This window comes from Giraffa tippelskirchi, chromosome 2 (genome assembly GCF_054371585.1).
Source record: "Giraffa tippelskirchi isolate mGirTip1 chromosome 2, T2T-mGirTip1v1.2.pri, whole genome shotgun sequence".
Lineage (NCBI taxonomy): Eukaryota > Metazoa > Chordata > Mammalia > Artiodactyla > Giraffidae > Giraffa > Giraffa tippelskirchi.
This window is the reverse complement of record NC_137276.1, coordinates 72,886,539-72,914,276: the sequence shown is the minus strand read 5'-3', so window position 1 is coordinate 72,914,276 and position 27,738 is coordinate 72,886,539. Positions and strand designations below refer to the sequence as shown.

Sequence of the window (27,738 nt, the reverse complement as noted above, 5' to 3'; positions counted from 1 at the left end):
GCTCTCTTTTATATCCTTCTTCCTCCCTCATCCTCCCCATTAGTTACATGATGTTTGGGTATTAATACATTTGAGTATTTTAGCTATTATGATTAAGCAAATACTGCTTACTGATAAGCCACACAATATATGCTGATTAATTACATTCCTGATGTAATTTTTTTATCTCTCCTGGAGTTAATAATTACTTCATTTTTTTAAATTTGCTTAGTTTAAAAATATGACCTGTTTCATGAATTTGCACGTCCCTTTGGGCAAGGACTACGTTGAGCTGCTTTTTCTCTTTTCAGTTGTGTGATACACATGCTTCCAAAGTAAATGCTTTCATGCTGCTTTGAGTCTTGATGGCTGTTTCTCTTTTATGAGGGAATGGGACCCAAAGGGAAGCATTTTGAATGGTGACATAAAACCATATGTCCTTCTTGATGACAAAAGTTACCCCAGCTCACAGGCCAAAACCAAGCTGTACACACAACTGATGCTACATAAATACATAAATATTCCCATTTTGTTTGTTGTCCATGATTTTGTCTATATTCAGCTCCTGCCAACACCTTTGCATATTGTAGCAAACCAAGTTTTACTTATCAGTGTTGCACACAATGAGGCAAAAGTCACACACATCCTGCAAAGTGAGACCAGCCCTTTACACTGACTCTCATAGTCCTCAAGATGCACTATAACTCTAGCAACTAGAGATAAGACTTGTGGAAACCTCATCCTTTTGGAAGATAATCTTAAATTTAGGAACAAACAGGTAGCATCTTGGAACCTGCAGAGGAGAACAGTTTATCCCAAAGAGTGGGCCCTCACTCAGAGCTTATTGGATCTCATTTGGCACACAATTCTAGGAGACATGGTTATTTCATAGTCTTAAGTAAGTTGGAAGTAGCAACAAACTAAAAAGAGGTGTTAATGGAGGTAGATACAAGAGCAGCAGGAGAAAGAAAGTTGCTTGACCTTAAAGAAAGAATAACAAAGAAAACAAAACAAAGAAGAACAAAAAAGTGGAAATCAGAATTGCGTTTAGTTAGTATCAAAGCAGATGTTTGTAATTATGACTTCTGTATCATTCAAAAGGCATTCTACAAATATTTCTCAAATATGAAGTCCTGGTACTTGCTACAGTGCACATATATTATCTAGAAATACGTGTAATATTTCACCCTTTGTGATGTCAGACAAACAAGTTCCATTTGACCTTAATTCAGTGGCAATACCAATGGCAAACTTCTATGGCCTGGAAAAGACCTTATTTCTTATAGAATATAGTTCTCAGAAACTTTACCTAGAGGGTTATAAGAAATTTGAGTAAAACCAAAGGGATTTGTTTTACTCTTTGTCAACAGAACTTGCAATAAAAATTTTGTTTGATAGTGGCATCCTCTCCTGAGCTTTCATATAATGAATAAAAATGTCTAATATCTTAGCAGTTTGTGAAGTAATCAGAACAGACCTTCAGTTACAGAAGGCTGATGGCTATATATTATATCCCTCTTTCCAACCAAAAAATCAGAACCTGTCAGTAGAGGAGGAAGTGGCTACAGGTTAGAAATGGAGAGTCACAGTCTTATGGTCACACTTGGCCACCAATACTGGGTTGGAAATACTCCACATTAAAAAATCTATCTAGAGTGAAGTTCAGAGAAAAACTTTGCTTTCCCTAAGGAATATACATTTTCTTTCTTGTCCAAACTGAAAAACACATGTGTGATTATTTATGTTTTTCCTCCCTCTTGACTATCAGTTTCATGGTACAGAGAATGTATCTGCTCATTATATCCTTGGAACTTAGTACAGTGCTTGATACCTGCTAACTGCTAAGTCACTTCAGTCGTGTCCGACTCTGTGCGACCCCATAGATGGCAGCCCACCAGGCTCCGCCATCCCTGGGATTCTCCAGGCAAGAATACTGGAGTGGGTTGCCATTGCCTTCTCCAGTGCATCAACAGGAAAAGTGAAAGTGAAGTCGCTCAGTTGTGTCCGACTCTTAGTGACCCCATGGACTGCAGCATACCAGGCTCCTCCGTCCATGGGATTTTCCAGGCAAGAGTACTGGAGTGAGGTGCCATTGCCTTCTCCGGCTTGATACCTAATAGACACTTAATAAGCTGCTACTGAATTAATGCTATTGAATGATATTTCTTTTTCATGTGGTCACCAGGAAACTCTGGGCTAAATGTATAACTTACCACTACTGTGTTACTAGGTTGAATGGTGTTCAGTTCTCTATTTGTCTCACTGTCCTTACTTGCTATTTTAATATTAATTTCTCCTGACATATGTTTTTATCTTTGATTATTTTATTGCATGTTTTCAGCTACAGGCCACCTTAAATCAAGTGTTGAAAATAATTTTTATCATTAAAAATGAGTTATTTGCTACTACCAACAGAAACATTCTAGTAAGTCTGATAAGAATTGCCTAATTCTAAAAAGACTAATTACTAATTACTGTCACCTAATTTTTCCTAGATTAAAATACTGAGAAGGACTTGAGATTTTCCTTGGAACTTATACCCACTTATCCTAATGGTAGCCAACAGTTACTAAATACTAGTCTCTATGCCAGACATCTCACTTGTACTAACTCATTTAATATTCACAACTCCTCTCAGGCACTAAGAATGTGTCTCAAACAAGGGAAGACAGTGTTACTAAAATTGGATGATTATCTGATTTATCAATAAGGAATTTATCAGTCCATAACACAGTACAACAAAAGTCCATTACAATAGCAGACTGAATAAGTAAAGGCTTATTTTTCTTTGGCAAAAAAAAAAAAATTCAACTGGAAGGTATTGCAAAGTTGGCAAAGAAAATCTACAATGCTATCAGACTCTTATCTTTCCATTCAGCATCTTTTGTACATCATCATGCCCTTTGCTTCATGGTCCAAGATGGCAGCACTATCTCTATTCTTACATCTGCAGTCTGGTAGGAAGAAAGGGAAAGGCAAGAAGCAAAAAATGTTTGCTAGCTGAGCGTGTTTCCTTTAACACAAGAACAATAGCTTTTCCTAGATGCCTCACCAGATGACTTGCACTTATCTCATTGGCCAGAATGAGGTCACATCACTATTCCTTTTGCTTATAAGAGAAGTTGGGAAATCTGGTTTGCAACAGAGGTAAAGAATTCACTGCCAGTGTTGGAGACATGGGTTTGATCCCTGGATCGGGAAGATCACCTGGAATAGGAAATGGCAACCCACTCAGTATTCTTGCCTTGAGAATCCTCTGGACAGAGGAGCCTGGTGGGCTACAGTCCATGGGGTCATAAAGAGTCAGACAAGACTGAGTGACTGAGCACGCACGGGAAATGTGTTTCTAGGCAAGGCATATTGCTATCCCAAGTAGAATCAAAGTCCTAAGTCTCCCCTCTCCCTCTCCCCTTTCTCTCCCCTCTCCTCCCTCCTCTCTCCCTTCCCTTTCCTGCCCTTGCTATTTTCAACCTCCTAACATGAATCTCTGGAGAACTCCTCTCTCCCCTTTTCTCTCTCCCCTCTCCCCCTCTATCAATGGTATCTCTAATGTTCTCAAATATGAGTAAGAAATAGTAATATATAATGGAAATTAAAAGAAGATCAGACTGTATAGAAATAATAGAGTTGGGTCTATTTTTATTCTAGTGTTACTTAAGCATAAGAAAAAATTTTGGTTTTCACTGTGCTAAAGGTCTATAACCAATGTCTTACATATGATGATATATGTTATAATGTCTCTTTGTGCATTGAGATATCAGCAGATATTCTGTACTAAGAAAATTTCTGATATGCCTTGAAGATATCCTCGTCCAAAAAGGTTTAAAATTCACCAATGTATTTAAATCTTCATGTACACACAAAGACCAAAAAAAAAAAAAAGTAATGTTAAGCAGTCAGGACTCAAGTAAGTAAAGAACATTTAGTGATAATCAGAATTAATTTTGAGGAAGATTGGGGTTTTATAAAGAATAAAAAACAGATATAATGAAATATCTGCAGCATTTTTTTTTCCATTTATGTGGAGGGAGTATTTCCCAACAGGATGTGATATCTTGTTATGTAAATATTAAATATAATTCTTATAATGACAATGGGGAAGAAAACTTCAGACACTTGATGATTTAAGTTAATTTTATCTCCTTCATCCAAATCCCTCTTTAGCTAGATAGGAGAATTATAATTCCTACAAATTCTAAAAGATTGGAATCTAAGAATGGGTTGAAGAAGTTTTTTTGAATGACATCGTGATGCAATAGAAATGCTCAGTAGTATTCTCTACAGAAAAAAAACTTAATAAAAATATACAAATATTAACATAACTTTTAAATGGTCAGAACTAGATAGCTGAAATGAAGGCAATGGGTCTCTTAGAAGATGTTAATTGCATTCTACTTTTCATTTTATCTTCTTTGGGTTTGATTGGTTTTTACAGGAGCATGGTTTGAGGGAGAATTCAAGGTATTTGGTTGCTGTGAGGCCAGCAGTTCTGTGCTTTTATCATGTCCCAATCAGGATGCCTTCTCTCCCTTCTCTCCCCTGTTGAAAACCTGTCTTCTTCAAGCCTGCACCTTCAGAATCTTCCCTGATACCCTCTGTCTACCCCTCTTTCCTTCCCTATAATCTAGTTGAGTTCATCATGGTGTTGTCTGTATCATGATCTTATAATTTATCATACAAACTAAGACTATTAAATATTATGCTAGCTCAACAGAAGTCAATCAGGAGTAACCCAGACAACCCAGGTGTGTGGTCACCCTACTTATTTGGTCCAGACACCTCTGACATCCATAAGGGAAACATTCCCGTAACTGTCAAGAGGTCAAAATCATGAAAGTAGGTTCAGATTCCTTCTGGAAAGTTCCTTCTCAGTCGTGTCTGACTTTTTGTGACCCATGGACTGTAGCCCACCAGTCCCCTCTATCCATGGGATTTCCAAGGCAAGAATACTGGAATGGATTGCCATTTCCTTCTCCAGGGGATCTTCCCAATCCGGAGACTGAACCCAGGTCTCCTGCATTGTAGGTGGTTTCTTTACCCACTGAGCCGCAAGAGTTGTGTCCTAAATCCTGTTTGCATTTAGACACATACCTGTCTGGACATCACCTGTACACTAAGAAAACTTGCTTTTTGAGTTTTGTCTCTCGTTTGATGGCCATATCTTCACCAAAAAACAAAACAAAACAAAACACCTTTAAAGACTTCACGTGACAGGGGATGGGAGAGGTTTCTGATGTGTCTGCTGGGTTCACAAACCAGCTAAGAGATGGACCCCCACTTAGCAGCCTCACCAGGCACACAGTTAAAATTCCCACCTCAGCAAAGTGCCAAATTGATGTCATGATCCTCCTTGTCATTTCTCACAAGGTAAATCATGAATCTTGAATGTATAGTAATTATATAGTGCCTGGATTCTTTGAGATTCAAAATGTCATGGTTTCAGTGAAGTCCTTGTTCAAGCATTTGGGCTGCTGTCATGCTAGTTCTTAGAGAAAAGCTGTAGACTAGTCCACAGGAATCCCAGTGGCCAATTTCCTCAAAGAGGTAGAGTGTCTTTTTTCTATCTATGTGTTAATATTTAAGACTATTTATAGCCAGAACTCCAACTTTCTCCTCACCACCAAATTTCTGGGAGACTTGTCTACACTCTTGCTGTACATTTCTCACTCAACAATCTTCTGGCTCCCTCACCCTCTGTACCATGAAAACTGTTCTGACAAGGGCCAGCAGTGCTTGGGAAAGTCACTGGAAACTTTTTCAGGTTTTATTTTATATGAACTCTTCCCACTGACCAATTCCTCTGATGTTTTCTTCCTTTGGCTTCTGGCATGTCCCTCTCTTCTGGTTTTTGGTCGTATCTACTGACCTTCTACCTTCAGCCACCTCTTGAGTATCAGTGTTCTTCAGGTTCTGTTTTGGGCTATCTTTTCTCCCCACCCTCACATTCTTCCTTGGCAAATACAGTGATTCCTACAGCTTCAACCACTACTACAAAACTAGTGATCATGAGTTGTAGATTTTCTAAACAGCACAAAATTAATCCAATTAACTTCTATTGTAAAAATTTCTCTCATTATACAATTAAATGGGATTTGATTTTTAGAATTTCATGGAATTTCTCCCGTAAATATTCAGATCCTGCTGTCTGCGTAACCTGTCACATTATCCTTTGTGTATGAATTTTTGGTTAGGTAATTTATCTGAGTTGAAATCTCAACTCTACCACTTACTAGTATGACCTTGGACAGTAAATTATGTAACCTCTCTGTGCCTCAAAATGAATTTTGTAACCTCTCTGTGCCTCTCTGGTTTCCTTGTCCTGTAAAATGAGGTTAATAATAGGAAATCCTACCTCATGTAGTTATAGGGAAGATTACAAGAGCTAAACTATATGCAAAGTATTTGGAACATGCCTAGCACTTGAAGTCCTGTTAGTTGTTGTTATTTTATGTGGTCACCTTACCTATACAGTCAAGACTCCTATGATTTTCTGTGAGATCTATCATCTTTCATGAGTATTAAATGACCTGTTCACATGGAGATCCCATAGATACCTCAATTGCAACATGTCCAACACTGAATTTGTCCTTTTATCCCAATTGGCCCCCTCTTCTTTTCCTTGTTTGCATGAATGGTATCAGTTATCACTCTCCACCCAGCCATGAAATATCAGTTTTACTCTTAACTACTTGCTTTCATTCATCTAATTGGTCATGTTGCTTCTGCCTTCCAAATGCCATAGACTGGACCCATTTCTCCATTGTCGCTCATCTTCTCCCTTCCTTTTCTAATTCAACCTACTTCAGGTCAGTAGTCTGGTCACATTGTTGTTGTTGTTCAGTCACTAAGTCATGGCTAACTCTTTGCAACTCCATGAACTGCAGCACTCCAAGCTTCCCTATCCTTCACTGTCTCCTGGAGTTTGCTCAAACTCCTGTCCATTGAGTTGGTGATGCCATCCAACCATCTCATTCTCTGTCACCCCCTTTTCCTCCTGCCCTCAGGCTTTCTCAGTGTCAGGGTCTTTTCCAATGAGTCAGGTCTTTGCATCAGGTGGCCAAAGTATTGGAGCATCAGCTTTAGCATCAATCCTTCCAATGAATATTCAGGGTTGATTTCCTTTAAGATTGACTGGTTTGATCTCCTTGCAGTCCAAGGTCACATTACTCCACTGTTCAACAGTCTTTCAAGGCACTCCACTGTCTGTAACAGTGTTATGCAATATAATTTTCTGCAGTGATGTTAATATGTGCTCTCCAGTATGGTTGCCACTAGACGCATGTGGCTACTGAGTACTTGAAATGTGGTTCACAGAATGGAGGAAATGAATTTTTAATTATGTTTAATTTTAATTAGTTTAAACACAAGTAACCTCCAAAACTGTGGCTAATAAATCGGACAGCAGAGCTCTAGAGGATAGAGTTTGCCCAACCTGGCTTGGAAAACCTATATTCCCCATCCCCATCCCCTATACCCTACCCCAACAGTCTGCTTATTTTGTACTTTTATACATCTGTGTTTTTGTGTATGTTGTGCCCTTTGCCTACTAGGTCTTTCTTACCTTCTAAATCTGATGAACTTTTTTTTGACAGACAAATCTGATGTTAATTTGCTAATGATTTTTACCAAACTTTTAGTTTATGAGACAGGATCATAATTACTTTCCTCCATTACTAATACCATGATTATTTCAAATTCCAAAAACGGAAGTCCAAATTATCATGCTGTAGAGTTTCTTAGCAGTTAGCTTCTGAAGTGTTTTTCTGCAAAGGAGCCAGAATAATCACTAAATGCCTCTCTTCATTCATCAGTTCAGTTCAGTCGTTCAGTCATGTCCAACTCTTTGCGACCCCATGAATTCCAGCACACCAGGCCTCTCTGTCCATCACCAACTCCCGGAGTCTACCCAAACCCATGTCCATCGAGTCAGTGATGCCATCCAACCATCTCATCCTCTGTCATCCCCTTCTCCTCCTGCCCGCAATCCTTCCCAGCATTAGGGTCTTTTCCAATGAGTCAACTCTTCGCATGAGATGGCCAAAGTATTGGAGTTTCAGCTTCAACATCAGTCCTTCCAATGAACACCCAGGACTGATCTCCTTTAGGATGGACTGGTTGGATCTCCTTGCAGTCCAAGGGACTCTCAAGAGTCTTCTCCAACACCGCACTTCAAAAGCATCAATTCTTCGGTGCTCAGCTTTCTTCACCATCCAACTCTCACATCCATACATGACCACTGGAAAAACCATAGCCTTGACTAGACGGACTTTTGTTGGCAAAGTAATGTCTCTGCTTTTAAATATGCTATCTAGGTTGGCCATAACCTTCCTTCCAAGGAATAAGCATCTTTTAATTTCATGGTTGCAATCACCATCAGCAGTGATTTTGGAGCCCCCAAAAATAAAGTCTGACACTGTTTCCCCATCTATTTCCCATGAAGTGATGGGACCAGATGCCATGATCTTAGTTTTCTGAACATTGAGCTTTAAGCCAACTTTTTCACTCTCCTCTTTCACTTTCATCAAGAGGCTCTTTAGTTCTTCTTCACTTTCTGCCATCAGGGTGGTGTCATCTGCATATCTGAGGTTATTGATATTTCTCCCGGCAATCTTGATTCCATCTTGTGTTTCTTCCAGCCCAGCGTTTCTCATGATGTACTCTGCATATAAGTGAAATAAGCAGGGTGACAATATACAGCCTTGAGGTACTCCTTTTCCTATTTGGAACCAGTCTGTTGTTCCATGTCCAGTTCTAACTGTCTTCATTCATAGAGCCATACAAATTATATATTTCACTATATTTTTGGACAAGATCTGGTACCAACTGGTGAATGCTCTGACCCCTTCTGAGGGCTGCTGTGTCTTTGTGGATGAGATGTTACTGGTGATCTGCTCATTCACCAGCTGAATGTTTTTCTGGTGTTTCCACAGCACATCAGATTGATAGTTGAATTTCTGAGCATCATTTCTAGCCCTAGTACTACATATGAGCTCATAGCTTCCCACAGTTTGTGTGAAATCCTCATTCTTCCACAGATTGAGAACACCAAAGGACTCTGATATATCTGCCCCACACAGCAACATTACCATTGGAACACCTTTTGTTTTTGGCCCCAGGGATTTCTTTTGACTAAAATCTTGACTTTGTTAAGCTCACTTCCTCTTCCATTCAGGTCTTTCTAGCATAGATGAACTTTACTGGTGATCATAGCTACTAGCCTCCAGTTTTTCTTGATGGAGTCTGAGCACCTTAGCCGTCTCTAGTCACTCCTTCTGAAGACTTTTCTGTGTATCTACTTCCACTCACTTTAAATTCTTAGTAGCAAGTGATCTGATGAACTCTTATTCAGCTTTGCAACCTAGATAAAATGTCACTTTCTCTCAGAAGCCTTTTCTGACATCAAATACAGAGGCACACAGATTTACTTTTTCTTCTGTGTTCCCTTGCACTTTACATTTATCACTATTATAATAGTTTTACCAATAGTTTTACCACATTATGTTTTAGCTATTTGTCTTCTCCTGAAAAATTGTTGACCCTTGTAAAACAGTCCCTAACTCAGAATCTCAGACTTATTAAACATGCAAATGTGCTGCTGTTTAATCACTAAGTTGTGTCTGATTCTTTGCCAATGCATGGACTGCAGCCTGCCAGGCTCTTCTGTCCATGGGATTTCCCAGGCAAGAATACTGGAGTGGGTTGCCATTTCCTTCTCCAGGGGATCATCCCAACACAGAGATTGAACCCATGTCTCCTGCTTGGCAGGTGGATTCTTTACCACTGAGGCACCTGGGAAGCCCTATTACACATGTGTTGAATGCATAGATAAATGAAACATTGAAAACTAGTTTTGATCAATAACTGGATACCTAAACTTTGGGTTCCTGGTCATTAGCAATCTCGTATTTTTCTCATCTTTAATCTCCTTCAGTCATTGGTACAGTGCCTGTCAAAATACCAATCAAAACAACTGATTTTGAAATGGGTTGGCCAGCACCCCAGTGTTCACAACAGCACTATTTACAAAAGCCAAGACATGGAAGAAACCTAAGTGTCTATCAACAGATGATGAATAAGGAAGATGTGGTATATATACACAATAGAATATTTACTCAGCCAAAAACAATAATGAAATAATGCCATTTACAGCAACATGGATGGACTTAGAGATTATAATACTAAGTGAAGTAAGTTAGACAGAGAAAGACAAATATCATATGATACCACTTATGTGTGGAATCTAAAAATATGATACAAATGAGCTTATCTACAAAGCAGAAATAGACTTAGAGATATAGAAAATAAGTTTATGGTTGCCACAGGGCTGGGGGGGGAAGTAAGGAGAGAATGATAAACTGGAAGATTGGGATTAAAATGTACACACTACTATGTATAAAATAGATAACAAAGACCTACCGCATAGCACAGGAAACTATTCTCAATATCTTGTGTATATGTATGATGTGTGTGTGTGTGTTTAACTGAATCATTTTGCTGTACAACTGAAACTAACACAACATTGAAAATCAATTATATTTCAATAAAAAAATTTTTAAATGAATTGGTGAAAGATTTAGGAGTAATTCTGACTCTAGATTCTGAAGGCTCTACTACTTTACTAAATCAGATCATCAGAAAGGCATGTATCTAACTTCTTCAGAAATATTAATACTAAGGACTACAATGTAATACTATGCCTTCATCTTTGTTGTTGTTACAGTAAGAAATGATCATGCTGATATAAACTGTTGTTGTTGTTCAGTCACTAAGTTGTGTCCAACTCTTTGTGACCTCATGAACTGCAGCATGCCAGGCTTCCCTGTCCCTCACTATCTCCCAGAGTTTGCTCAAACTTATATCCATTGAGTCGGTGATGCCACCCAACCATCATCCTCTATCGCCCCTTTCTCCTCTTGACCTCAATCTTCCCCGGCATCAGGGTCTTTTCTAATAAGTCAGTTCTTTGCATCACATGGCCAAAATCTTGGAGCTTCAGCATCAATCCTTCCAACGAATATTCAGGGTTGATTTCCTTTAGGATTGACTGGTTTCACCTCCTTGCTGTCCAAGGAACTCTCAAGAGTCTTCTCCAACACCACAGTTCAAAAGCATCAATTATTCAGCACTCAGCCTTCTTTATAGTCCAACTCTCACATCCATACATGACTACTGGAAAAACCATAGCTTTGACTATATGGACGTTTGTTGGCAAAGTGATGCCTCTGCTTTTTAATATGCTATCTGGTTTTGTCATAGCTTTTCTTCCAAGGAGCAAGCATCTTTTAATTTCATGGTTTCAACCACCGTCTGCAGTGATTTTGGAGACCAAAAAAATAAAGTCTGTCACTGTTTCCATTTTTTTCCCCATCTATTTGCCATGAAGTGACGGGACCGAATGCCATAATCTTTGTTTTTTTGATGTTGAGTTTTAAGCTAACTTTTTCACTCTCCTTTTTCACCTTCATCAAGAGGCTCTTTAGTTCCTCTTCACTTTCTTCCATTAAAGTGGTATCATCTGCTTATCTGAGGTTGTTATTTCTCCTGGCAATCTTGATTCCAGCTTGTGCTTCATCCAGCCCAGCGTTTCTCATGATGTACTCTGCATATAAGTTAAATAAGCAGGATGACAATATACAGCCTTGACATACTCCTTTCCCAATTTTGAACCAGTTGGTTGTTCCATGTCCAGTTCTAACTGTGCTTCTTGTCCTGTATACAGGTTTCTCAGGTGGCAAGTAAGGTGATCTGGTATACCCATCTCCTTAAGAACCTTCCAGTTTGTTGTGATCCACACAGTCAAAGGCTTTAGTGTAGTCAATGAAGCAGAAGTAGATGTTTTTCTGGAATTTCCTTGCTTTCTCCATGATCCGGTGGATGTTGATGATTTGATCTCTCACTCCCTTGCCTTTTCTAAATCCAGCTTGAACATCTGAAAGTTCTTGGTGCACATACTGCTGAAGCCTAGCTTGAAGCATTTTAAGCATAATCTTGCTAGCATGTGAAATGAGTGCATTTGTATGGCAGCTTGAGCATTCTTTGACATTACCTTTCTTTGGGATTGGAATAAAAACTGACATTTTCTAGTCCTGTGGCCACTGTTGAGTTTTCCAAATTTGCTGACATATTGAGTTCAGCACTTTTAACAGCATCATCTTTTAGGATTTGAAATAGCTCAGCTGGAATTCCATCACTTCCACTAGTTTCATTCGTAGTAATGTTTCCACTTGAGTTTGGACTCCAGGATGTCTGGCTCTAAGTGAGTGATCACAGCATCATGATTATCTGGGTCATTAAGACCTTTTTTGTACAGGTAAAAACTACTATATATAAAATAAACAGCAAATTCCTACTGAATAGCACAGGGAACTATATTTAATATCCTATAATAAACCATAATTGAAAATAATATGGAAAAGAATATGTATAACTGAATCAGTTTGCTGTATACCGGAAACTAATGCAACACTGTGTATCAACTGTGCTTCAATTAAAAAAAAAAAGAAAAATCATAATGCAAAGACAGGATTTCCAAGAAAATTCTGTTGAAGACTTTGTTTTATGGTTCAAGACTTCTTAGAGAAACATACGTGTGAGAATTCTTCTGCTAGGATAATACTGGAAAGATTTGATCCTTTGTAACATACTTGTACACATTTCATTAGTTAATAACAGCTACATGGCACTTCACATTTCATTCTGGATGCCAAAAAGCTCAGAATTAAGTCATATGTATCATAAATAGTAATCTTGATTTTTTTAGTTTAAGCTCAAAGTAAATTCCATTCTTCAGTCTCTATCTTAGTGGGTTTTGGACCTGTGCTATTTGTTGTTAGTAGTCTCAGATCCTTTTGTATTATTAATATTCTTTTACGTATTCTAAATATTAAACAAAACATACAAGGTTTCCAACTTTAAATGATCTGTTTGTATGTATCTGAATTTTCTCTCCAGCTGGTCATTTTCTTAGAGATAGGAACTCACATTTTCTCCTCTGCTGTATCCTCTCTGTAGCTGTCACAGTACTGCAGGCAGTCAGGGCTCAATAAATAATTCTTGATTAATGGTATCAAAGCTAATTAATTCAGCCAAAACAGGAGTGTTGTGATCTAATTCTAATACTAAAAAAACTACTTGTAAAGCTGAGTTACTATATTAATAAATCTTAAGACTGAAAACAAACACATGAAATTACGTTCAACCTCATTAACAATCAAAGAAATACAAATCAAAATACTGAACTACTGTTCTTGGACAATCTTACTAGCAAAAAAAATTTAATGATAAGTTACTGGCAAGCATCCTGAGAAATAAATGGAATTCTAATCACTAGAGGTGACAATGAATAACCTTTCTAGAAGGAAATATGGCAAAATGGGTGAAATCTTCAAACATGCTTATATTTTTGATACTGCAATTGTATTTACCCTATAAAAACAATAGGTATGAAAAAATCATGTTTGAGAATCTTTTTATAGTATAAGTTACAATAGTAACAAAACTGAAATAACTGTCAGACAATAGAAAAGTGAAAATTGGTACAAATGTTATAATATGGTAAAGTTTATAGATACTGTCTATCTAGAAATCATTTTTCTATGAATTTACCCAAAAAGAATATGTGAAATGACGTCTATGAAAGGATATTTATTTCAGCATTATTAAAAATTTCCAGCTCTATGGAATTGGATAAGTAAAGCATGGAACCTCTGTGACGGAAGACTAGGCATCTTTCAACTTGATGTTGTCAAAGGAAAGTTATTGACATAGGAAAATGAACACAGTAAATTGAGATACAAATGTATCTCAAAACAGCATTTATAGGGTGTAATCATTTTTTAAAATAAAGCTATGTTAACATTTAGGTATGCCATTGTGCTTTTATATATTTTTCAAATTGTCTACAATGAACAAATAGTACTTATTTAAAATTGAAAAACCTAGTGAAGGCAAGTGTGCGTTTATGATTTTAAAAAATTCAGTTGGAAGCAGCTCACAATAACATGGCACACCCTTCTGAAGAAAGCTGTTCTCCAGCTGTAGGTCAGACACTCGACATTGTCTGGACTTAGGCACATTAATAGCAGCTTGATTAGGGCTTTCTGAAGTGCACTGCCTAATCATTTGAACCATGTTAGGAAGCTGGGGTTACTGAGGCAGAAGGCTTCCATCACCTCAAAGCCTGGACACCAACCAGATGCTGCTCTCCTAATCACTGTGGGATCCAGCATACTATATATGGTTTCTCCACTGTAGAAGCTCATAGCTAGAAGTCTCTCTCCAAAAAAGAGCCTGGCCTCTAGGACTAAGGCAGGAGGATGCAAGAGAAAATGGCCTAATCACACTTCCTGTTTGGTTGCTGCATCCCAGTAAGTGGGCCTCCACCCTACCAAAAAAAAAACCTGTAAAACATAGTGTTTTGCTTTCTAGCCAATTTTGTAAATTAATGTTTTGATGTACAAGGTAGTACTAAGAGATCTGAAAAGAGTTAATATTGCCAGTAAATTCCCAAATCTAATCCCTTTTTAAAAATTTATTTTTATTTATTTATTTGACTGTGCTGGGTCTTAGTTGCAGCATGCAAACTCTCAGTTGTGGCATGTGGGATCTAGTTCCCCACCCAGCGACTGAACCAGAGCCCCTGCATTGGGTCCAGTCTTAGCCACTGGACCACCAGGGAAGTCCCCCAGATCTAATCTCTTGTTCATTTTAATTCAGTTTGGAAAATGTTATTGAGCACCTTAACAGTTCATGGACCCATACTAAATGATGTAGAGAATACAAAAGGCAAACTCCCATTCAGTGAGCACCTACCTTGAAGTTAGGGGCCAAACTTGGCCTTCATATTCTTGACCTCTTGCATAGTCCCAATCACACTGAAAGGGAAAGTCAAGTGAACGTCAGGTTGCTCAGTCATGTCCAATTCTTTGCAACCCCATGGACTATACAGTCCTTGGAATTCTCTAGGCCAGAATACTGGAGCAGGTAGCCTTTCCCGTCTCCAGGGGATCTTCCTGACACAGGGATAGAACCCAGGTCTCCAGCATTGCAGGCAGATTCTTTATCGACTGAGCCACCAGGGAAGCCCAAGAATACTGAAGTGGGTAACCTATCCCTTCTCCAGCAGATCTTCCCAACCCAGGAATCGAACCAAGGTCTGCTGCATTGCAGGTGCATTCTTTACCAGCTGAGCTATCAGGGAAACCCCCCTGATAATCACCCCTCTGGGGGTCATTAATTTGATCCTCATTTAACAGGTGACATAAAGGAACAGAGCAGATACAGAATTTGCCCAAGCCAGATACTAGCTGGTGAAGCTAAAATCTGAGCTCAGATCAGGCTGATCCCAAAGCCCACATTTCCCCCACTATTTATCAATATATCAGCATCTACTTTAGAGATTTACAAGTCATGCACACAAATATCTTTTAAAAAGTGGTTAGGCAGGAGGCAGCAATGTCCTATAAACTCATTTCAAACATCTAAAGTAAGACAAAGGAAAGAGAGCACCTCTTCAGGGATACTGAAGGAATGAACATCTTCACAAAAGGGAACAGCAGCATATAAACCAGGCAGTGGAGTTTCCTTAAGATTCTGGCAGGATGGTATCGAAATGTCTCAGCAGCTCACAACAGCAAGAGCACAGGCATGGAGATGGGGCCTAGGAGCTCTGCCTGAGAAATGGTGTCTGTGGGGTACGTGGAGGCCACAGGTGGAGACATAGCTGGCAAGGCAGTTCTGAGCCAAGCCTTAGAGAGGCCTGAATTTATCCTATGGACAGATTTTGAGCAGAGGAACAGCATACTCAGAACTGTACTTCAGAATGTTTACTTAGAAGTATTTGGTCCAGTTGATGTTTTTCCCCTTTTTAATTTCATAAGGCAATTCTGATTGTTGGAGAGCAAATAATGGCCATCTTGAAAGATTGAGCTTTTTTTGTTTGGTCCTTTTCTACTTTTTAGTATGTAGATTTCCTTAGGTAAGTTCTTAACAACAGTGTAAATTTGACCATTTAAGAACTCACTGTCTGAACCTCACATATTAATCTTTCATTATAGACCAATGTTATTTTCCCATTCACCAAATTACTTCAATACAGCAAGTGTGGATTGGTTGCCGGGATATTTCAATCAGCTCCTCTTGGTTAATAAAGACTATGAATGCTGATAGATAAGTGAGTCCATCAGTGTCCCCTCTAGAGGCTGTGTCATTATAACCTTACCTCTCATTGAAATCAGCTCAAGTAGATCCACGTTTTAGGATGGGAAGCCAAGTTAACTGGCCAAAACCAATAGAGACTTAATTTGGTAGCAGGAAAAAAAGAATTCTACATGGACATAAAAAGCTAGAGATGAATGTGGTCCTCTTTCTTGTTGTAACTCTTCAGTGAGTGCTACCTGACAATCTATTCAATTTAATATAACCCTCTGGGAAGCCCACTTTCTTCCTAAGCAGGAAACCGTAAAATGTCAGAAATACATAAAAGGCAGCTTATATCTGGAAGAGGAAAGGCAGGTACACTTCTAGAAGAAACACCTATGAGATGAACCCTGAAAATTAGGCAGTTAGCACTGTTCATCTATTAACTTTTCTTTATTCCCAGCACAAGGACTGCAGCTTAGGGATCTGTTGAAAACTCCTCACTCAATATTCCAAAGGATATTATGAGCACCACTGGTAGAAATGAAAATCAAGGAGCAGAAGAAGGTATAATGATCAGTTCTGATAAACACATGGGAAGTAGGACAAGTAACTGTTTCCTCTCTGTTCCCTCTGCTTCTCCCTCCATCCCAGGCTGAGATGCACCACCTCACACCTGAATTCTTTCACAATCGCTGCTTTCTCACCATCCCTGACTGTGACAGCCCTCTACTTTGCAATGCTCTGGATTTTCAAGCAGCTTCCTAAAGGAAAACCTAAGTACTGTGGACAAGCCTCAAGGGTAGGGAAAGGGGCATGGCATTTAACAGGTGGGTCCCAGACCCACTCCTCCACTTCAGCCAGAACTAATAATTTTCATCTATTTTGTTCACTGAGCTTCCACTTAAGATTTCTTAATAAGAAAATGGTTTCACTCTGTGCTTTCACTGTCAGGGGCACTGGTTTGATCCCTGGTCAGGAAACTAAGATCCTGCAAGCCATGTGGTGCAGCCAAAAGTAAATAAGTAAAAAAATAAAATAAAATTTGGAACTTCCCTGGTGGTCCAGCAGTTAAGACTCTGTGGTCCCAATGCAGGGGGCCCTGGTTCAATCCCTGGTTAGGGAACTAGATCCCATAAGCCGCAACTAAGACCTGGTGCAGCCTACTAATTAATTAATTAAAATAAATTTTAAAATGCTTTAAAAAAACAAAACAAAACCTAATGTTCTAATGGGCTCCCAAATAACTGCAGATAGTGACTGCAGCCATGAAATTAAAAGATGCTTACTCCTTGGAAGGAAAGTTATGACCAACCTAGACAGCATATTAAAAAGCAGAGACATTACTTTGTCAACAAAGGTCCATCTAGTCGAGGCTATGGTTTTTCCAGTAGTCATGTATCGATGTGAGAGTTGGACTGTGAAGAAAGCTGAGCGCCGAAGAATTGATGCTTTTGAACTGTGGTGTTGGAGAAGACTTTTGAGAGTCCCTTGGACTGCAAGGAGATCCAACCAGTCCATCCTAAAGGAGATCAGTCCTGAGTGTTCATTGGAAAGATTGATGTTAAAGCTGAAACTCCAATACTTTGGCCACCTGATGCAAAGAACTGACTTATTTGAAAAGGCCCTGATGCTGGGAAAGATTGAAGGTGGGAGGAGAAGGGGACAACAGAGGATGAGATGGTTGGATGGCATCACCAACTCAATGGACATGACTTTGGGTAAACTCTGGGAGTTGGTGATGGACAGGGAGGCCTGGCGTGCTGCAGTCCATGGGGTTGCAAAGAGTCAGACACAACTGAGCGACTGAACTGAACTGAATGTTCTAATGCTTAAAAGAAAGAAGGAAGGAAAATGCTTTCATTACCAAAAGAACTTTAAGAACAATGGTTGTATATCACTGCAAGCCTGGGTTCACACTTTTCATCATCTGACCCACTGGCTGTACCAGTCTTGTTTTGAAACCATTCTCCTGCCCGTCATTTCTCAGTACATTCATTCTCTTCCAAACTCCCTCCAAGTCATAAATAACTCTCAAGACATTTCTTTGACTTCTGGCCGTGTCTTGCCTTGCATCCATCTCAGAAGCATTTTCATCTCTATGTGTCTCATCTACCCAATGGACCAGAGGCTTGGGGTCAGGTGGGGCCCCATCTACAGAGACATTGAGCACTCACACATGGATCCTCACTCTTGGCTCCTTCCTACCTCCCTGCTCTTGCTGAAACCCTCCTTCACCTCAGTTCAGCTACCCATTCCAGAGACTGAGCCCTCCTTTCTTGAAGCTCACCTCTTGTCTCTTTCATTTCTAGGTTCCAGTCTGTTCTGACCTCTTCTTCTCAGATCAAATGCCCATCTAGTCAGCACCCCATGATTTAGCTAGCAATCATTACCTGCCTTGAATTATTCTCTGGTTGTTTCAGGTATTATATTTGTGTCCCTCGACCTAGCTACAGGCTCAATGAGGCAATGGATTGGCCCTTAACACTTCTTGATATGGGCAAATATCATGTTTTGCTTTTAGCAAATGACACTCAAAGGTCAGTGGATGAGTCGACTTTTCCTTAATTCCAATAGAAAGAAATTTTCTCTGTCTGTTTTAAAAGGCCAATCCCGCTTTCATATTTAATGCTGCAATCACTGCTATAAAAGTCATGACCGTGTATAAAATTTTCTAAAAGGAGAACCATAGCACTTTTAACCTGATTTCCATCCTGATCAGGCTTTTGTAGTTACAAATAACAGAAGTGTAGTCACACCAGGCAAACATGTAGCAGAGTGTTTGTAAGGATTCAGGGAAGCACACAGAATCCACAAACAACAGGTGAAGTGACATCTGGACCTCCCCTCCCCCGCAGAACCAGAACTGTGAAGTAGAAATTGACTCCCCTACCCACTCCTTGCATCCTCGCAGAGATAGAAGAGTTGGCTTTTCAAGCCAGGGCAGCTTCTTTGTTTCCTCAAGGCTTCTCAGCTCCCTTATGACTCCACAACATTATATAGACACATACCTCTTCCCACAGCCCCGAATGCTGAGAAACCTTTCAGTTAAGCATCTGCAACTCTCTTTCCCAGGTCCCTCTGTTCTCATCTTAAGAGAGAAAATCTGATTGACTCAGCCCAGGTGTGGGCTGGGATTCCTCATCTGTTAGGTGTCCAATAGGGAAGAAGGAGGCATGTTGTACAAAAATAAACAATGTAAATGAACAATCTAGGGAATCTGGGGTAAAGAAATATTATTGAAGAGGAATGACTGAGAGACAAGAACTGACCTTTAGGGACGTTTATCATTACTTGTAACACATTAAAATGTGCCACTGGCTCCCTCTGATTTTACCTCTTATGTTTTTCAAATATGCTTGTCTCTTGAAAAGTGTCCTTAATTTCAAAGTACACGAACAGAAGGAAATCAGCAACCTGGAACCTACCTGGGTTAGCCTGAGTGTGCCTGATCAGTCAAAATGAAAACTAGCAGGGTCTGTCTCAAAGAAGCCTCTTGTGTCAACCCTCTTTAAAAATCCTCTAAATTTAAACAGACTCAATTTTGTATCCAAATTGGAACACTCTCTTGTGCTAAAAGATTGCATTCTATTATTTGTATTTGAGTCCATTAAAAATGGTCTTCCCTGATGGCTCAGATGGTAAAGAAGCCACCTGCAGTTCAGGATACCTGGGTTCTATCCTTGTGTCAGGAAGATCCCCTGGAGAAGGGAATGGTTATCCACTCCAGTATTCTTGCCTGGAGAATTCCATGGACAGAGGAGCCTGGTGAGCTACAGCCCATGGGATTGCAAAGCGTGAGACAAAACTGAGTGAGTAACACATACTTTCATTAAAAATGAAATTTCCTCTGGTTCTCTCAAAAAATATTTTTATGTATATGTGTTCCATGAGCTTTCCCCAGTGAATGTCATTATATTGTGGGATTTTTGACTGCTGAACAGCATAGTGTTTGTTGTTCAACAAAGAATACTTTAACATAAGCTTAGTGTCTGAAAATCAGCACTTTTTTTTTTTTTTTCAGATGAAGACTTTCAGGAAGCATTTTTTAAAAAATTTTGTCAGGTTTTGAGGTTACCAATATTGTTTTCACTTTAAAAATAAGATCAAAAACTTGTTGCCGTATAATAGTATTATCAGTCTATGGTTCTCCACTCTGCAATTTTTAACATAGAAAATTTTCCCATAAGACCAAAAATAAATGAGAATTCCCACCAGACCTCCAACAAAAACAAAGTCAAGTAGTAAACTTCAGAAACAAGAAACTTAATTAATTCTCCAGGAGAGAATTATGGAGACACAGCTAGCATTTTACGGACTAAAGGTATATAACACCAAAACAAAACTAAACATTTTTGAGACTACTTTTACCTTCAGTGATAACAAATTATTGAATTTTCTGCCAAAGGAAAGACTTATAGAACCTGCAAGACTCAGATTTAACAGAAAACAAATCAGTATTATTGGACATTAATGATTTTTGAGTCTTTGAGATGGATTTTATAGTCAACAACAATGGTTCTGTCTTACTCACATTGAATCATGTAGGAAGAAGGAATTTTGAAATTGGCATTTCCCACACGATTTATTGCCTACAACTAAAGGCAAACACTGGTTTCTGCTGGTATCTCTCAACTTCACCATCACTATTTCTGCATAAGAGCAGAACTCCTTTAACAAGGTTTGTGGGTGAAATCAGAACTCTGCTGTAGGGAAGAAGCGCTTCAGATCCTTCCCACTACCACTTTCTTCCTGAGCCTGTAGACATGCTCTGATGGATACAATATTGTCTTTGTTGATATTCTCCCTAATAATCTACTTGATGCAATATACGCGTGACAGTATTGTTATTTTTAGCATACGGGAGGATCCTTTTTTCTGATTCTGAATTAGAAATAACACATTATCTAAGAATTAATTGCTCCCTCCTCTGTGCTGCCATAGCCAAGGATATTTCTGTTCTAACATAAGTAATGTAACCTGTGTGTGTTAGTCACCCAATCGTGTCTGACTCTTTGCGACCCCATGGACTGTAGCCCACCAGGCTCCTCTGTTCATGGCATTTTCCAGGCAAGTGTACTGGAGTGGGTTGCCACGCCCTCCTTCAGGTTGGGATCTTCCCAACCCAGGGATGAAACCCAGGGCTCCTGCATTGTAGGCAAATTCTTCACTGTCTGAGCCACCAGGGAAGCCCGAGTAATGTAAGTTGCACTATATATGAGTAGCTCAGTCAAACCACAAATGTCCCCTTAATTGTATTCCTTGAGGGAAAAAAGTGTCTCCATCATCATCGTATCTCCCAAGGTCCTTGGTATAGTACTTGGTGGAACCAAGGGACAGCTTGTGGATGTGCATTGTCCCATTCTCAGCCATCTCAAATAAACACATTATTCAAGGGAAGTTGCACTGAACAAATGTATTAAGACAATTTCTCTAGCCCACTCCTCTTCCTCCTCCAACCTGATTGTATAACATAAGCATCCTTCCTAAATAGAACTTGAGCTGCCTGTCACTTAGGAGAAAGGAGTAGGAAAGAGGGGAGGAAGATCAGGAGATAGAGAGAGGAGAAAGAAGAAGAGAGACGTTAACACTTTTTGAACCCCATCTGCCTGGAATCACGTTGAATACTTCACCTTATCTCATTTAATCCTAACAGCCCTGGAAGGGGAATATTATTATTACGCTATTTTTCAACCTGGAAAATTAAAAAGGTTAAACAACTGCCCAGAGTCACCAGTAAAGAAGCAAAGCCAAGTACTCAAAAATTGTTAGAGGATTGAGTAAATGATCTTATCACTGAGCATCACCTTCCCCCTGACGCTTCAATGGGAGCAGTTGAAAACTGGAGTAAGATAAAAGCAGCCCATCGTTTCACTCCATAGCATTTCAGGAACACACGTGTCCACCTGCCTATCAGATTGGATAAAGTATGTGGTGTACTTAGGCAAGGATGCAAACAATTGTTGGAAGAATGGAGGCCACAGAGACAGGCGCAGGTCAAGCTTAGCTCCAGTGTATCTTCTTATGGTTCTTAGAACGTCCAACAGGATCCAGCCAGGTGTTGGTGAAAGAGCATCTACAGAAAGTAAGATCTAATATAACCTGGAAAGCCCAGTTTTTGCTACGCTATAGACTTCTGTACTCAGAATTCCAGACAAACTGTGTGCCTGCAAGCTGTGTGCGTGCGTTCAGGGAATGTTTACAAATACTGAGTTCCTCTGGCTCTTTTTTTTTTAGTTGGAGTATAGTTGCTTTACAATGTTGTGTTAGTTTCTGGTGTATAATGCAGTGAATCAGCTACATGTGTACATAAATCCCCTCCCTCTTGTACCTCCCTCTGACTTCCCCCAACCCCACCACACTAGGTCATCACAGAGCACCAAGCTGAGCTCCCTGTGCTATACAGCAAGTTCCCACTAGTTATCAATTTTACACATGGTGGTTATATATGTCAATCTTAATCTCCCAATTCATCCCACCCTCCCTTTCAAATTTAGCTTTAGCGAGGCCACACATTTCTCCAGAAAGAGAAAACAGTTAAAGAAACCAGAAACAAACACCATGCTTAAGTGCCCTGAACAATCTCTTGGCTTCCAGCTTCCCCAGCTGGGGCAGCCAGGTCCCTGCACCCTCAATAAACCTCAAAAAAAAAAAAAAAAAAAAAAAGAATTGTAGTTCTTCTATTTTGAGAAGTGTGCCCCAGTGTAAACCATCACAATATTGTAAAGTAATTATCCTCCAATTAAAATAAATTAATTAATTTTTAAAAATTTCTTGGTACATTTGTTGGAAAAGCTCATGCCTCACCCACCATGGACCTACTGAATCAGAATATTTAGGACTGGAAAAGAAATCAGCGTTGTTAACAAGCTCTCAAGGAAAGTCTCATTTATGTGAGAATAACCTTCCATTTAAAACATTCAAAACCCATTAGTGTGGCAAACTTTTCATTCCAGTGCCTGGCTTTGTAGAAGAAGCAGGGGGCCTCAAGTTTCAAGCTTTCTTGAAATTATACTCATTAAACTGCGTGTTAATCATGGATCAGGGATTGCACATAATAAAACCCATTAAGCTTTTGTGTGTTCCTGGAAGACTGCATTTTGTGTAAAAATACAAATGATCCAGTGGTTAAAGTCACTGGCTATAAGCAAAAGCAAAATTAATTATGAATGACCACATTGCTTACCCAGTTGACCTAAATCATTAGCAAATGTAATGGATAGCATAAAAGTAAGACATATTTGGCTTTTATAAGCACTTTAAAGTGCTCCACAAGTATCTACTATAGTCCCCAGATCTTGTTGCCAGCTTGGAGGATATTTATAGGAGACTGTGTATGTGAGGTCAGTGATGGTCCTCTAGAGAAAATTCACTATGAATTCATGATAAGACATAATCTATTATGATAACCTGGATTTATCATAGAGCAGGAAGGAAACTGTTCCCTTTTTTCAGTGAAATTAACTCTTTTGTACCAAGACCACCAAGATGTCTTCTCATTTAGCTAAATGAGCATTTCCACCAGTGTGTTCCATGGAACACCAACCCTAAGAGATGTTGGCAGGGAGATGGGAAGGGGTGTGGAGATGGATCTTCTGGAGCAAACACTTTTGGAAAATGCCACACTCTTGAATGCCTTTTGGAGAATCACAATGCAAACTAGAATTTTAAGGTTCTGAGAGTCCAGCAGTAAAGAAACTCACATAAGTTCTGCATTACTCAATGACCTGGGCTCCAGGAAGTAGGATGGACTCTGCTTATCATAAGTAGAAAAGGGAGTCAGAGAGAAGATATGAAGTAGCCTCTAGAATATATATAAGGCTGGAAAACTAAGGATGTTAAGTACAGAAAAACACTTGAAAAATCCGTCTCAGGCACTGCCATGGCCACCATGAATCATCTCATTTATTCCTTTGACTTTGTGTCATTCCCCAGATGAACCATCTTAAGAGGAAGCATCTATACAGACAAGCCAGAGGCAGAGAAAATTATTATCTATCCTGTCAGATTCCTTGCAGAGGATAATAAAGGCCCTCACTTCAGGATTTATGTATAGACAGTTCCCTCTTCCAGACTGACATATCTAGTAATACTTGTCTAGCTTAACTTTGCTTAACCCAGCATTTTCCCAAATTATTCTATACCATTTCTTCACATAGCACCTATTAATATTAGAACACACTCCTTGGAAATGGAGGTAAATAGTAGTAAATAGAATGTTATTTGGGGTATGTGATTAATATGTATCATACATATTATCTCATCATTTATCTCACCTAAGGGCTTCCCAGGTGGCACTAATGGTAAAAAACATGCCTGCCAATGCAGGGAGCACAAGAGATGTGGGTTCAATCCCTGGGTCAGAGAGATCCCCTTTAGTAGGAAATGGTACCCACAACAGTATTCTTGCCTGGAAAATCCCATGGACAGAGGAGTCAGGTGGGCTACAGTCTTTGGGGTCACAAAGAGTAGGACACAACTGAGCACACATCAAGAGCAACTGAGCACACATCATTAGCATAGTTAATTTTGAAGATACACTGATCTGTCATTTATGTTTGCAATAGGACTCTGAACAGGTCACCCCTGGAAAGGAGTAGGTTCTGATGCAAGTCATTCTAAATGTTTCATTCCCCCCATTTTTGTTAATCTACATGAACTTTGGTTAAAGTAAACCCCAAGAGCAGCCTAGATGGAAAGAAATTAACAAAAGGGCAACTTGCTGTCTCTGGGCGGGTTGAAGGGGGTCAGTACCTCATCATCTCAGTAACAGTGGTGAATAGAGTGATTTTGTTGTTTTTCTCTCCATTAATAACAATAATCTGCGGGGCACTTTGTATTTCACAGCATGCTTCCACCCACCTTACCCCTTTGATAATAAAAGCTCAAAGCTGATAGTTCTCCTATGAGCCCAGGATCCTCTGAACTCCAGCAAACAGAGCTTCCTTCTCCTTACTCAGCAGCAGGCTCCCTCCCAGAGTCACTGTCTAGAAGTGTCTCTGACTATGAAGTCACTGCAACAAGACCACATTCCAGGTCTTATATGATACTAAGCAAGGGCAAGACACTACTCTCTGCCTCTGGGCACTGAGGCTTCACTTGTTTGTGTCTCCAGTTTTCCCACACTTTGGAGTCCAGAATATTCAGTCAGATTGATCCCCTGGGAGTAAATGAGCTCAATACAGGGAAAATGAGGACCAGTAAGGATGCAGCTGGCCCACATATGACAGAGGAGCAAAGCTGGGTCTCACAAGTGTGGATCTTAGAGAGTCATCCAGCTGCTTTCAACCCTAGAGAAGAGAGACGTCCTGCATATTGTTCTGCCTTAATGGTGTCTTAAAGAGGCATGGGTTAGGTCGACTCTGCCTGCTTCTGCCTGTGCCCAGCCTATGTCAGACACTAAAGGCCTGACCCTTGCAGACTCAGCTGTGCCAAAGCCATGAGTACCTGCTCTGGAAGCATACTAGCTGCTCCTCCCCACCAGTGATCAGGGTTCATACATTGACCTGGAACTAACTCCATTAGTGACCCTGACTGGTCAGCCAGGTGTTGGCCAGGAAGCTGACACTTCCACTCTAGTTTCCCAGCCAGATGAGACACAAGCCCCATGTCCCAGGCCTCTGGGTTTGACCCATTTTCCCTGTACCTTCTCAGTAACTCTAATGCACTGCTTTATCAGATAGGATTAGATTTGACTGCACCTAATAGAAGACCCAGAATGCGTGCATGCTAAGTCTCTCAGTTGCATCCAACTCTTTACAACCCTATGCACTACAGGCCACCAGGCTCCTCTGTCCATGGGGTTTCCCAGGCAAGAATACTGGAGTGGGTTACCATTTCCTTCTCCAGGGAATCATACTGCCCAGAGATCAGACTTGAGTCTCTTATGTATCCTACGTTGACAGGCAGGTTCTTTACTATTAGTGCCAAATGGGAACCAAAATAAAGTGACTTAAACGCAGAAAATTTGTTTCTCTGGGTAAAAGAAGTCCAAACATAAGTGGTCCAGTACTGGTAAATTGGCTTCACAAAGTCATCATGGAACCTTGGAAAAGACAGAGGAACACTCATCTTTCTGTTCCTCAGAGACTCTCATGCTCTGGAAGAGCCCCGGCAGCTCCATCCATCACTTCCATATTTCAAACAGCAGGAAGTGAAAAGGAAGGGATACTCAAGGGCCTTTCTCCAGCTGTCTATGTTTCTTTCAGTGAAACTTCAGAATTCATTCATAATCTTGACTGTATTTCAGTGGCTAGAACTTAGACATATTGCCATATACAGCTTCAAGGGAGGCTAGAAAACATAGCTTTATTACTGAATGCATTGCCACACACAGTAATATAGGGGGGTTGTTAATATATTAGTGTATTAAGTTTACATTAATGTAAGCAGTTCAAGATTGGTTTCGTGGCTGCACAATTACCAGGATCTCAGGTTCCTTTTACCTTTTGGTTTTACCATCTTCAACATGGGATTTCTATGTTGTCTTAATCAGTTTGGGCTGCTATAACAGAATACCATGGATTTGGTGCTTAACCAACTGACATTTATTTCTCAAAATTCTGGAGGCTGGGAAGCAAGATCAGTGTGCTAGCAGATTTGGTTCTTGGTGACTGCCCTCTTCCTGACTTGCAGGTGGTCACCATCTTGCAGTGCACTCACATGATCTTCTGTGTGTATACAGAAAGAGCGAGCTCTGATCTCTTTTCCTTTTATTATAAGGACACTAATCCCAGGATGGGGGCTCCACCCTCAAGACCTTATCTAAAACTTACCAAAGTCATCTCTTCTAATCCCATCACAGTGGAGTTAGGGCTTCAACATATGAATTTTAGGGGATGCAAACATCCAGTCCATAGCACACTATGGATGCCCCTGTTTCAGCATTCATATCTTTAGTGCAACTAGCTAGAAGAAAGAGAAGCTGGAGACCTTAAGGACACATTGTAACAGTTCCATGTATCACTCTACTTACATACCATTAACTAGATCTTAGTCAATGGGACTGGTGATAGAAGCAAGGTTCAATGCTGTAAAGAGAAATATTGCATAGGAACATGGAATGTTAGGTCCATGAATCAAGGCAAATTGGAAGTGGTAAAACAGGAGACGACAAGAATGAACATCGACATTCTAGGAATCAGTGAACTAAGATGGACTGGAATGGGTGAATTTAACTCAGATGACCATTATATCTACTACTGTGGGCAGGAATCCCTTAGAAGAAATGAAGTAGCCATCATAGTCAACAAAGAGTCCGAAATGCAGTACCCGGATGCAATCTCAAAAACGACAGAATGATCTCTGTTCGTTTCCAAGGCAAACCATTCAGTGTCACGGTAATCCAAGTCTATGCTACAACCAGTAATGCTGAAGAAGCTGAACTTGAGCAGTTCTATGAAGACCTACAAGACCTTTTAGAACTAATACCCAAAAAGATGGCCTTTTCATTATAGGGGACTGGAATGCAAAAGTAGGAAGGCAAGAAACACCTGGAGTGACAGGCAAATGTGGCCTTGGAGTACAGAATGAAGCAGGACAAAGGCTAATAGAGTTCTGCCAAGAGAACACACTGGTCATAGCAAACACCCTCTTCCAACAACACAAGAGAAGACTCTACAC

The 27,738-nt window shown here is 39.9% G+C and overlaps 1 protein-coding gene and 1 pseudogene across 5 annotated transcripts in view; one reads left to right on the top strand and one right to left on the bottom strand.

Annotated features, from left to right (window-relative positions):
- NRBF2 (nuclear receptor binding factor 2) overlaps nt 1-27,738 on the top strand; it is a 248,653-nt gene that overhangs the window by 38,035 nt on the left and 182,880 nt on the right. The gene's annotated exons all lie outside the window — the stretch shown is intronic.
- LOC145539546 (nicotinamide/nicotinic acid mononucleotide adenylyltransferase 1-like) overlaps nt 7,716-27,738 on the bottom strand; it is a 69,144-nt pseudogene continuing 49,121 nt past the window's right edge.